Below are 13,813 nucleotides of genomic sequence, written 5' to 3'. Positions count from 1 at the left end.
TACTTCACTTAGAATAATGTTCTCAAAGTTCATCCATGTTGTAGGATGTGTCAGAATTTCCTTGCTTTTTAAGGCTATATAATTTTTCATTTTATGTGTATGCCATGTTTTACCTATTCATGCATCTACTGATGAACACTTAGATTGTGTCTGAGTCCATTTTATGCTGCTGAGGTACTTTCTGCTCAACATACTGAGATTAGGTAATTTATAAAGGACAAATTTATTTCTCACAGGTCTGGAGCCTGGGAAGTCCAAGATAAAGGTGCCAGTATGTTTAGTTGTCTGGTGAAGGCTACATCCTCTGGAGGGGAGAAACACTGTGTCCTCATATGGTGGAAGGCAGGTGGAAGGACAAATGAGCTGAATACTGCGTGAAATGTCGTTTATAAAGGCCTTAATCCCATTCACAGGGAAAGGTCCTCATGGCCTAATCACCTTGTAAAGGGCCTGCCTGTTAATACCATCCCAACTGAATTATAGAGGGCACGCATTCAAGTCATAGCAGGCTGTTTCACTGTTTCACCTCTATGAGTGATAATCCTGTGAACATGGGAGTACAAATATATCTTCAAGATTCTGCTTTCAGTTCTTTCGGGTATATACTCAGATATGAAATGGCTGGATCATATGGTAATTCTACATTTAATTTTTTGAGGAACTGCCATATTGCTTTCAGCAACAGCTGTATCATTCCCACCAACAGTACACAAGGGTTCCAGTTTTCCCACATCTGCACCAACACTTGTTATTTTCTTTTTTATATATATCCATTCTAATTGTGGTTTTGATTTGAATTTCTCTAATGACTAGTGATGTTGAGCATCTTTTTATATGCTTAGTGGCCATTCATATATCTTCTTGGGAGAAATGTCTATTCAAGTCCCTCGCCTTTGCTGAATATGTCCATTAGTTTTAACAGGTTTTTGTAGAATACTTAAGATTTCTACATATAAAGTCATATTTTCTGTTAACAGAGATCATTTTACTTTTTCATTTCCAATTTGGATGTCTTTTGTTTCTTTTTATTGCCAAATTACTTGTTAGGACTTCTAGTCCTATATTGGATAGAAGTGATGAAAATGGGCATCCTTGCTCTCTTCCTTGTCTTAGAAGAAAACCTTTCAGTCTTTCACCATTGAGTATGATGTTTGCTATGGGATGTTGTTATATGGCTTCCATTACGCTGAGGCACTTTCCTTCTATTCCTATTTCTTGAGTATTTTTATCATAAAAGAGTGTTGAATTTTGTCAAATATTGTTTCTGCATTATTTGAGATGATCACTTGTGTTTTCTCCCTTTTATTCTGTTATAATAATATGGTGAATTATTATACATTGATCAGTTTTCATATGTTGAACCATCCTTCCGTTCAAGGAATAAATCTCACTCGGTTGTGGTGAATCGCACTTTTAATATGCTGGTGAATTTTGTTTGCTAGCATTTTGTGTTGTTGTATCAGACCAGGATCGATGTTCATGATACTGGTCTACAGTTTTATTTTCTTGTAGTTTCTTTGTCAGGCTTTGACATTCAGATAATAGTAGCTTCATAAACTGTGTTATGAAGCGTTTCCTCCTCTTCAATGTTTTGGAAAACTTTGAGAAAGATTGCTGTTAGTTCACCAGTGAAGCCATCTGGACCAGGGCATATTTTCGTTCAATGATTTTTTTTTTTTTTTTTTTGAGGCGGAGTCTCGCTCTGTTGCCCAGGCTGGAGTACAGTGGCCGGATCTCAGCTCACTGCAAGCTCGGCCTCCCGGGTTTACGCCATTCTCCTGCCTCAGCCTCCCGAGTAGCTGGGACTACAGGCACCCGCCACCTCGCCCGGCTAGTTTTTTTTTTTTTTGTATTTCCTAGTAGAGACGGGGTTTCACAGTGTTAGCCAGGATGGTCTCAATCTCCTGACCTCGTGATCTGCCCCTCTCGGCCTCCCAAAGTGCTGGGATTACAGGCTTGAGCCACCGCACCCGGCTTCAATGATTTTTTTATTGCTAATTCAATCTCCTAACTAGTTACAGGTCTACTCAGATTTTCTATTCCTTCAAGATTCTGTCTTTGTAGGTTTTATGTTTGTAGGAATTTGTCTATTTCATCTAGGTTATCCAATTTGTTGCCATATGATTGCTTGTAGTATTCTCTTATAATACATTTCTGTAAATTCAGTAGTAATATACCAATTTCATTTCTGATTATAATAACTTGAGGTTTCTTCTTTTCTTTTTCTTAGTCAGTGTGATGGTTATTATTGAGTGTCAACTTGATTGGATTGAAGGAGGCAAAGTATTGTTCCTGGGTGTGTCTGTGAGGTTGTTGCCGACAGAGATTAACATTTGAGTCAGTGTGCTGGGAAAGGCAGACTCACCCTTAAATTTAGGTGGGCACCATCTAATCAGCTGCCAGCATCGCTAGAATAAAGCAGGCAGAAGAAGTTGGAAAGAGAAGACTTCCTGAGTCTTCTGGCCTTCATCTGTCTCCCATGCTGGATGCTTCCTGCCCTTGAACATTGGACTCCAAGTTCTTCAGCTTTTGGACTCTTAGACTTACACCAATGGTTTGCCATGGGCCTCAGGCCTTTTGCCACTGAAGGCTGTACTGTTGGCATCCATACTTTTGAGGTTTGGAGACTCAGACTGGCTTCCTTGACAGCCTATTGTGGGACTTCACCTTGTGATTATGTGAGTCAATATTCCTTAATAAACTCCCCATCATATATTCATCTATCCTATTAGTCCTCTCCCTAATAGGATAGATGCTATTGCTCTCCAGACTGGGTGACAGAGTGAGACCCTGTCTTAAAAATAATTCTCTCTTTGTCTTTGATTTTCCACAGCTACATTATAATGTGTCTCAGTGTGGGTCTCTTTGAGTTCATCTTATTTGGAGAAGAACCCTGACAAATACGGTCAGTCTAGATAAGTTTGTCAATTTTGTTGATCTTTTTAAAGAACTAAATTTTTTATTTTGTTGATTGTCCTCTATTGTTTTTCTATTATCTATTTCATTTATCTCTGCTATAATCTTTATTGTTATTTTATTTTTATTTTTTGCTAGCTTTAAGGCTAGTCCTTCTTATTCTAGTTCCTTGTCATTAAGGTAGGTTGTTGATTTGAGATTTTGATTGTTTTTTAATGTAAGAATATACAGCTATAAATTTTCCTGTATTGGTTTCACTGTATTTCATACGTTTTGGTATGCTTTCATTTTCTTTCATCTCTGAGTGTTTTCTGCTTTTCCTTCTGTTTTTTTTTTTAAATCCATTGGTTGTTTAAGATGCTGTTCTTCAATTTGCTCAAATTTCTGATTTTCTCGTTTTCCTTTGATTATTGATTTCTAACTTCATATCATTGTGGTTGGAGAAGCTTTGTATAATATCTCTATTTTTAAATGTTTAAAACATAATTTGTGACATAACATCTGGTGTATACTGGAGAATGTCTCATCTGCACTAAAGAATAATATGCATTCTGTTGGTGGGTAGAATGTTCTGTGTATGTATGTTAGATCTAGTTGGATTATTGTGTTGTTTAAATCCTTTGTTTCCAGCTTTGCCTCCACTCCTTTTAATTCACTGATGTCACTAAATTACATCCTTGTTATATTAATTTGCTTGATTATGACAATAACTCACGGTGTTTATACAGATTAAGCCATCATGTTGTATACATTAAATATCTGCAATTTTTATTTGTCAGTCATACCTCAATAAAGCTGAAGGGGACGATTACATCCCCTTCCCATTTAATGTAATTGTAATGATTATGATTACATTATTGTGTATCCAAAAACATAAAATAGGCCAGGCGTGGTGGCTCATGCCTATAACCCAGCACTTTGGGAGGCCAACATTGGCAGATTGCTTGAGCTCAGGAGTTCAAGACCAGGCTGACCATGTGGTGAAACCTCGTCTCTACTAAAAATACAAAAATTAGCCAGGCACAATGGCAGGCACCTGTAATCCCAGCTTCTTGGGAGGCTGAGGTAGGAGAATCACTTGAGCCTGGGATGTGGAGGCTGCAGTGAACCAAGATCATGCCACTGCACTCCAGGCTGGGTGGCAGAGCAAGACTCCATCTTAAAAAACAACAACAAAAAAACATAAACTAGAAATGTTTTAAAAAGTTAATTATCCTCTTAAATCATGTAGAAAATGAAAAGTAGAGTTACAAGCCATTGTTAAAACAATGCTAGGTTTTATAAATGTCCATGTATTTACCTACATTGATATGTTTTTCTTCATACAACTTTGTGCCCCTGTCTAATATCTTATCTTTTTTTTTTTTATTTTATTTTAAAGATGGAGTCTCACTCTGTAGCCCAGGCTGGATTGGTATAGTGGCACAATCTCCACTCACTGAAAGCTCCACCTCTTGGGTTCACGCCATTCTCCTGCCTCAGCCTCGCAAGTAGCTGGGACTACAGGCACCCACCACCACGCCCAGCTAATTGTTTCTATTTTTTAGTAGACATGGGGTTTCACCGTGTTAGCCAGGATGGTCTTGATCTCTTGACCTCGTGATCTGCCCACCTTGGCCTCCCGAAGTGCTGGGACTATAGGTGTGAGCCACTGCACCCAGCCATACCTTTTCATTTTAACCTGCAAGACCCCCTTTGGATTTCTTGTAGGACATGTCTAGGGGTAACAAATTCCCTCAGCTTTTGTTTATCTGAGAATGTCTTAATTTCTTCCTGATACTTGAAGGACAGATGTTTTGGGTATAAAATTCTTGGTTGACAGGTTTTTTTAATTTTTTTTTTTTTTAGCACATTAAATATATCCACCGATGGCTTCTGGCCTGCAAAGTTTCTGATGAGAAATCTACTTGTAATCATATCGATGATCTATTGTGTGTAATGAGTCACTTCTCTCTTGCTGCTTTCTTTTCTGTTTGTTTATTTGTTTATTTGTTTGAGACAGAGTCTTGCTCTGTCACCCAGGCTAGAGTGCAGTGGTGCCATCTTGGCTCACTGCAACCTCTACCTCCCGGGTTGAAGCGAATCTCCTGCCTCAGCCTCCCAAGACTGGGATTACAGGCATGCACCCCCATGCTTGGCTAATTTTTGTATGTTTAGTAGAGACGGATTTTCACCATGTTGGCCAGGCTGGTTTCAAACTCCTGGCCTCAAGTGATCCACCCACGTTGGCCTCCCAAAGTGCTGGGATTACAGGTATGAGCCACCATGCCTGTACCCTCTTGCTGCTTTCAAGACTTTCTCTTGGAGACTGGGTGCAGTGGCTTACATCTGTAATACCAGCACTTTGGGAAGCTGAGGTGACTGGATCACCTGAGGCTGGGAGTTCAAAACAAGCCTAAGCAACATAGTAAGACCTGGTCTCTACAAAAAATACAATAACTAGGCATATGTGGTGGCATATGCCTGTAGTCCCAGCTACTTGAAAGGCTGAGGTGGGAGGATTGACTGAGCCTGGGAGTTCAAGGCTGCAGTTAGCTGTGATCATGCCATTGCCCTCCAGCCTGGGTGACAGAGTGAGACCCTGTCTTTAAAAAAAATCTCTCTTTGTCTTTGATTTTCCACAGTTTGATTGTAATGTGTCTCAGTGTGGGTCTCATTGAGTTCATCTTATTTGGAGTTTGTTGAGCTTCTTGGATATTTATATTCATATCTTTCATCAAATTTGGGAAGTTTTCTATGATTTTTTTTTCAGATAATCTCTCCATCTGTTTCTGTTTCTCTTTCTGAACTCCATCAGTGCACCTGTCGGTCTGCTTGAGGGTGCTCTATAGGTCCCTTAGGCTTTATTTTTGTTCAATCTTTTTCCATTTTGTTCTTTAAACTTGATAATTTCAATTGTCCTATCTTCAAGTTTGCTGATTCTTTCTTCTGCTTGCCTCAGTCTGCTTTGAATCCCTCTAATAAATTTTTTATTTCAGTTGTTGCGCTGTTGAGTTCCAATTTTTTTTTTTTTTTTTGGTTTCTTCTTGGTTTCCCTATCGTTTTACTGATATCTCAGTTTTGTTCATACATTTTTTTTTACTTTCTCCATTTCTTCTTTCATTTTTTGAGCATCTTTAAGACATCTTTAAGACAATTTCTGTCCCCAAGAAACTGAACATTTGAATGTATTAGTGTGGTAGTAGGAAACCAGATTCTTCTATTTCCCCAGGGTTTGCTGTTTTTAAAATTTGTGGTTTTTATTATTTTAATCTGTCTCCATACCAAGAATCAGCCTGAAGTATAAACTTTCACTGGGCATGTGCAGTAACTTACTAATTTCCCCTATGTATGCAGATGCTTTTGAATGCCCTAGTCTTTAATGTCTGACTCCCAAAAGGGGAAAATAGAAAAATGATGGAAATCATGGTACCAACTTTTGAAATCTCCTGCAAGTTTTGGAGAGAGAAGCTTATGAAAATTGGAGGGAAGGGGCCACAATGACTTCCTGCCTCTGTGTCTGCACCTCCATAACCAGAAGCAAAAATCAATGAACAGAACACAGAACCCTGATATTTGGAGGACAGAGTTTCTATTGTTCACCCTTGCTCCCACAGGCTGCATAAGAGCTTCTTCAGTAACACTTTGCACAGCTGCCTGCTGCTAGGCTGGAGGTAGGGAATGGGTAGCTGTTGCTGAGCTAAAAGTTGCAACTGACCAAAATTAACCACAATTTACCATCTAAGCCTTGTCCTGGAAATTGCAAGGCTTCAATTTACACCAGAATTTCAACATAGTTACATAAAGCAGATTTTGCCTGTGCAATTGTTGTCTAGGTAGGGACATTGGATTCATGGTGCTTCCTACTTCTTCATCTTTCAAAAATTCTCTTGAATATAAAACTAACCACACCACACAGTCCCCTATGGACTTGTAACCTTAACTTCTTGTCTCTAGTAACATGATGCTGTGAATAAATATCACATGTAGAGCCATCTCTACAACTTTCTCTTTGTGTGAGATTTTCAAAATTTCCATCAAAGTCATAGCTCTATCAGTAGTTATGGTTATACAGTTTTCCCATGAAACACTGAGTTTATTAAAGATCATGAGATCTTCTTCCAGAACTCCTTCATTTAGTTGATTCCCAAAAAAGTAGTTGATCTGATATTTGTTATTGAAACGCATTTTTCTTAAGAAGATCTATACTCAATACAAATATATATAGCAAACCACTCATATAACATATTTCTGAATTTTTCTAAAATCATCAATAATGTTTTCTCTGCATCATCAATAATATTTGCTGACAAATGAATTTATTTCTGTTTTTTGCCACATTGATTCTGTGTATTATTTTAGCCATTTTTACCACTACAGGGAAAGCAAGTATTTCTCATTGATATTTGGCTTGTTATCTTTTTTTATTACATAAGGAACATCATAACTGGCTTATAAAGTTTGGGGAAATTTTATGAAGAACTGAACTGAGTAATACAAAACTTTCAACATTGCTTTAAAATCGTAAAAGTTTGTCTTCATATCTCAAAAGATAAGTTGTTTAAATGTCTTACAAATTCTGATGATTTTTAGCGGCACAATACACACCCTTATGGTAAGATTTGTTGTTAATGATATTTAGTGTAAATATATATTTCAAATAAGTTTTTTGTAATGTTGAATATTTTCAACTGTATTCTCGTGACAGATATCCATGATCTTTTTATCAAAATGGGCCAAAGGGCCAATAATGAAAAGGTCCAACTCTGCCATTTTCTTATTGTTGCTTACTTTTGTATTATGACTATATAGGTATGTCTTAGATGTCTTTGAGCCAGAAAGAGGGTGAATAAAGTGCTATGTATGAAGAAAATGGTACCTAGAGCACCTCAATTGGCTTTGTTTTCCCACCTAGGTTGCCAGCTTTTTATTGGTAATATAATATAAAAATGAAGAGTATAAGCTCTGAAATAAGTGTCTGGGTTTCATTTACTAGCTATGTGGTCCTGCAAAACTGCTTAAACTCTCTGCACTTTGGTTTCCTCATCTGTGAAATGAGGACAATAATAATGTAGCCTTATCATCAACTCCTTTTCCTCTTTCTCCATATTCAACACATCAAATCTAGTAAACTCTACCTTTAAAACATACCCAGAATTCAGCCACTTCTCAAGCCCTCTACCATTCCCCTTCAGGCTAAGCCATCTCCTACCTAAAATACAAGAGGAGCCTCCTAACTAGTCTACTTGCTTCATCCCTTGTTCCTCTTATTCTGTTTTCCACAATACAGTCAGATAAATTTTTTAAAAGTGTCAGTTAGGACCTGACACTTTTGTTCTGGAACTTTGTGGTGGTTTCCCATTCCAACCTAGATAAAATCCAGAGTCCTTGCTGTAGCCTGCAAAGCCATTCATGGTTGACCGTCCATTCCTTCTGTTTACTCTCATGCTTCTGTCACTCACTCTGCTCCAGCATTTCTGGCCTTATTGCTCTTCTCAAACACAGCAAGGACACTTCTACCACATGGACCTTGCTCTAACTGTTCCCTTTTCTAGAAAAATTCTTCCCCCAGGTAGCCACAAGACTAGCATTTACTCCATTCAGTTCCCTTCAAATGTTCACTTAGAAGGTCTTCTCTGATCACTGTATGTAAAGAAGAATCTCCCTTTGGATCATTTTCTTTTCCTTTATCCTGGTTTATTTTTATTAATGGCACTTTTATATCAAATACATTTCAAATCAATACTCTGCTTTTCTGTCTTCTGCCACTAGCCCACTGGTTCTCAATTTTGGATGACTTTGCCTCCTGGAAGACATTTGGTAATGTCTGGAAACATTTTTCTTTGTCACACTGAGGGAAGGGGTAGAGGCCAGACATGCAGTTAACACCCTAAAATGCTCAGAGAAGTTCCCTACAGCAAAAAAAAAAAAAAAAAAAAAAAAAAAAAAAAATTATCTGGTCCAAAATATCAATATTGAGAAGGCCAGCTACAGGGTTCAGCAGCATGAGAACAGGAACCTGGTCTATGCTGTCCCTGGTGTTTACAACCTGGCACATAGGAGGTCCACAATACATTTCTGTTAAGTAACTGAATCAGAGGAGAATATGGCGAAGAATTTAGTACAAAATCTGGCAAATTCTAAGTGTTTCTTTTAACACTGAACAAATATTTATTGAGCTTTACAATGTGCCAGATGCTGTACTAACTTCTTAGGACAAAACATTAAGCAAAACATCCTAGGCCCCTGTTCTCATAAAGGTTGCCTTTTACTGGATGTTAATATTAGTTGTTATTATCAGTGTTATCACTTTAATTTACATCAGTCATCCTAGCTCTATCCAGGATTTGCCATGAGACCAGGATTTTTTGTTTTATATTGCTTTGTGTTTTGATAAGATTCTTATTTTTCAGAGATGCACTGGAAGACTTGGAGAGTAGGTTTGCCAGAAGCAGCTTGGTATGGTGTAAATAAGAACTGTAGAATTTGAAATCAAATAAGCTAGGTTGATATTGGGGTAGCACTTAGTATAGATGTTATCAGTCAGGATAGGCAAGGTCTGCTACATATCAAAGGACTTCAACTTCTTAGGCCTAAAGCCCAGTTTTTGCTCACATACATGTCCATGGCTATGGCTTATTTTACTGACTAAAGCAAGTCATGTGTCTCAGGCTGATGTGGATGGGGCAAGAACGTATGATTTTACCTGGGAGAAGGGAAGAGAATATTTTTAGACAATGGGAAAACTGTCTAGTTTTTTCATCTTCAAAAATCTGTCTGATTTTGTAAAATCTATTAGCTAGGTATTTGGTTGCAAATCACAGAAAGCTAACTCATATTGGCTTAGAAAAAAGAAAATTTACTCGGTCATGTAACCAGGCAGTCTAGAGAGGGCGTGGTTGGCAACATCTGTAACAACTTAAGCAATGGTTAACTGGTTTGAGCTGGTCCTGTGGTTACAACCTTAGCTCTGTTTCCTTCTCTGTTGGATTCATTCTTGTACTATAGACAATCCATCTACATGTGGAGGAGATGACTGACAATCACTGAATAATATCCTTTCAGATCCATGACTCAGAAAACAAGTCATCTTCTCCTCCACATCTACATTGAAAAAAATCTGGGGAAAGATTTTGATTAGCCTGGCTGCCTACCCTCCCAGTCATTATTGTGGGAAGTATGGGAGTACGGTGATTGCCTAGACCTGAATCACGTGCCCATTTCTGTGGCCAGGGTAAGGGAAGTTGTCTGTAATTAGCAGCCTCCCCAGCCTCATATGATCAGAATAGGGGAGAAATAATTTACCAGAATTTACCGGTGGAAGAACAGATCCTGTACAGGTGAAGTTGGCTGGAACATCGAACATATACCTACCCTACTCTAAATACAATGAAGCATGTAAAAGCCTTTTGTTTAAAGCTTTAAAGCATTGTCCCAATGCTAATTGCTGTTATTATTCCTTTCAGGTGGAATAAAAAGCCACATTATTTACTTGGGTAAATTAATGTTGGTGGCAGGCAACTATTGTTCTATACACTTAGTTAGTTCGAAGTAAAGTTGTAATAAATAGGCAAGAGGTTACCAGCAAATGGAGTAAGTCAATGACAAAAGCTGTTAGGTATTAAACCTAGAAGTGGTGCTTATTACTTAGGAATGACACTACATCTGCAAGACATACATAATACAGCCATAATATGACAAATTCTGTGGTACGTATTTTCTGAGTGCTATTATGTTTCTGGCTTGGTGCTAGGGGATATTCTAGAAGAGTAATATGCAGCCCCTCTCTTGGAGAAATATTCCACTCCAACCAGATCCCAATAGCTGCGAATATGCAGATTATGTCAAGGAAGGATCAGGACAAATTGACTGAATTTTTCACTTTTCCTCCTGATGTCTTGACAGCCTGTTTCTCATACTTACTGAATGATGTTTAATTTAATTCATGTGCTCGAGGCGGCACGCTCTGCGTTGCAGCTGTGCACAGTTTGTTTGAAAGGGCTTTCACGGCAAGGCCAAAGGCAGGAAGCACACTGCCGTGATGCCTTGATGAATAGACCCCTTGGGAAAGAAGCGCCTTTATAATGAAGTCACAAAAGAAATCTTCATAAATCCTCAGAAGCCCAGCGGCTTGCATGTGTGAGTGCAACTAAAATACTTCCAAAATGACCCTGCCAAAGGTAAATAAGGCCAATAGTAGGCAGAATTTTTATAAATCTGACTGCTGTGTCTCCAGGCACCATTCCTATAGTCATTTCTCTGTACACAGCCACACATGCACGCACACAGACATGCATAAACACATATGTGCACACACTCTGTATCCATCACTGTTATGAACCCTGCTCCTATTTCTAGCTCCCGATGCCTCCTGCTTTTCCAATCAAAACAGAGAAAAAGAAATAATTGTCACTCTCCCTTGTTGATTGATCAATTGGGTTACTCTTGTGTTAATGAATTTGACCTTCTCAATCAGTGTTGCAATTTTAGGCCTTGAACTCTAACTGTGATAGATGACAGACTGAGAAAAGGAGAGAGGCGGGGTGATGGGAATCATACTTAACAGTATCATGACAACAGCCCTGAAGGTGAAACTGGTTCAGTCTTTTTAGCAAGAGTGGGGGACACTGATATGGGATCCATCTCTCTGTGAGCGCATATCACTTAGATATATTCCTTCTAGATGCCAGTTCCAGGAAAATGTCCCCAGTCTTACTTAGCTGGAGTCCTCAGGTGCTAACATTTAGACTTATTATCTGGGGGCTTTTTCCTGGAACCGGCATCAAAAGGGCACTGTCTCTTGATCTTCATTCTAGGAACCAGAGCTGCCTCAGAGGTAGTGAGACTTCACTGGTGAACAGCTTCCTTTCCTGTCCTTTGTCACTGTGGGTTAGTTTGCTGGGCCTGCCATAGCCAAGTACCACAGACTGGTGGCTTAGACAACAGAAATTTATTTTCTCTCAGTTCTGGAGGCTGGGAGTCCAAGCTGAAGGCGTAAGCAGGGTTCGTTTCTTCAGAGGCCTCTCTCCTTGGCTTGAAGATTGCCTTCTCTGTGTCTTCCCACAGTCTGTGCTCTGTAGCTGCCTGTGTCTTAATCTCCTCTTCTTATAAGGACACCAGTCATATTGAAATGGGGCCCACTCTAATGACTTTCTTTTAACTTAATCTCTTTAAAGACCCCGTCACTAAATTCAGTCACATTCTGAGCTACCAGGGGTTAGGACTTCAGCATACGAATTTGGGGAAACGCAATTCAACCCATACTGACCTGCCACTCTCCCCTTACCCTGACGGGTGGCCTGGTCCCTTCACCTGCCCTAACTGCCTCATGCAGGGCAGGCTTGGCTGACCCAGGCTCCGGGTAACCAAACGGAAGAAAAGCCGAGGGACAAAGCCAAGAAGACTTCCAAAGCAGGAGGTAAGAAACTTCGCAAGCTGGAGAGGGTCCTCAGGTTCTAACACTTAGCTGGAAAGAGTCAGGCTGCCAGAGGGAGGAAGAGGGAGAAGGTTAAATCCAGATGACAAAAGAGGGTGGTCTGGGTCAGCGCCAGAGCCGGCAGGCTCTGGTCCCTGGCTGCTTTCTAGATGTTTGTGGCAGCGAAACACTAAGATCACATGGACACAAAGGAGGAAACAGCAGACACCAAAGCCTATGTGAGGGTGGAGGCTGGGAGAAGGGAGAAGATCAAAAACTGCTATTGGATACTATGTTCATTTCCTGGGTGATGAAATAATCTGTACATCAAACTCCCACGACACACAGTTTACCTATGTAACAAGCCTGCACATGTACCCTGAACCTAAAATAAACGTTTTTGTAAAAAGAGAACCTGAGAGAGAATAGGCATTAACCCAGCCTTACACAATTTATCCAAAATCTGGGCATTCCCATCCTTTCCTTGCTGTCTCTAGCTTGTGATTCTGTAACGTTACACACTTTGCTTTCTCTGTTCAAACCTTCTTTCTCCCCATAGTTACCTGGTGAGCTCGTCATCCTTTCAGATTTTACTAACACGTCACTTCTGGTGTAAAGGTTTCTTGACTCCGTATATTTTAGTTGTTCAGAGATCCAACTAAATTTTCATGAGAATAGAGACATGTCTTTGCACTGAGTCCCCACACTTGTAAATTCTCAGCAAATGTTTATTCAGTGAATGTTTTCAACTGGGAAGATTAAAATCTTTGAACTCAGTTTACGTGCCCCTTCCTGTGTCTGCCGTCTTCTGCTTTATATGTAGGGAAGTACTTGGTATAATACATAGGTCAACAACTAAAATGCCTTCAGCAGTGTGAGCAGTTTAACGATTGTGAAGGCAGACTCTGGCACCTCATTGCTTGAACTTGAATATTGACTTCACTGTTTCTTGGCCTGGTGACCATTTCAGTTTGCTAGGGCTGCCGTAACGAAGTAGTACAAAGTGAGTGGCTTAAAGAGAAATTTATTGTCTCACAGTTCAAGGGGTGAGAAGTCTGAGACTAAGGGATCAGCAGGTTGGTTCCCCTTGAGGACTGTTAAGGAGAATCTGTTCCAGGCCTCTCTCCCAGCTACTGGGAGATGACTGGAATCTTTGGCTTTCCTCAGCTTCTGCTGTATCACACTGAACCCTGCCTTCATCTTCACATGATGCACTCGCCATGTGTGTAGCTATCTCCAAATTTCCGTGTTTTGTAAAGACAAGAGGTATATTGTATTAGGGACCCACCAGACCCCAGTGCAACTTAACTAATTACATATACAACAACTCTATTTTCATGTAAGGTCACATTCTGCAGTCCTGGGGGTTAGGACTTCAACATAGGAATTTTGGGGGAACACAGTTCATCCCAGTAATGGCGACCTTTGACACACTGCCTAGTTTTAGTTCCCATATCAGTAAAATAGAATAATAATATATCCTACCTTATGAGGTTGTTGAGC

The 13,813-nt window shown here is 39.6% G+C and overlaps 1 protein-coding gene across 1 annotated transcript in view; it reads left to right on the top strand.

Moving 5' to 3' along the window:
• Positions 1-2,455: 2,455 nt before the first annotated feature.
• The window catches only part of LOC110741431 (histone-arginine methyltransferase CARM1-like), a 64,547-nt gene continuing 53,189 nt past the window's right edge, over positions 2,456-13,813 (top strand). Inside the window, exons 1-2 of the mRNA XM_021927518.2 lie at positions 2,456-2,678; positions 2,834-2,905. The gene's annotated coding sequence lies outside the window, so the exon portion shown is untranslated. The remainder of the gene's footprint in view (positions 2,679-2,833; positions 2,906-13,813) is intronic.

This window comes from Papio anubis, chromosome 13 (assembly GCF_008728515.1).
Source record: "Papio anubis isolate 15944 chromosome 13, Panubis1.0, whole genome shotgun sequence".
Classification (NCBI taxonomy): domain Eukaryota; kingdom Metazoa; phylum Chordata; class Mammalia; order Primates; family Cercopithecidae; genus Papio; species Papio anubis.
This window is presented reverse-complemented; position numbering and strand designations above follow the sequence as displayed.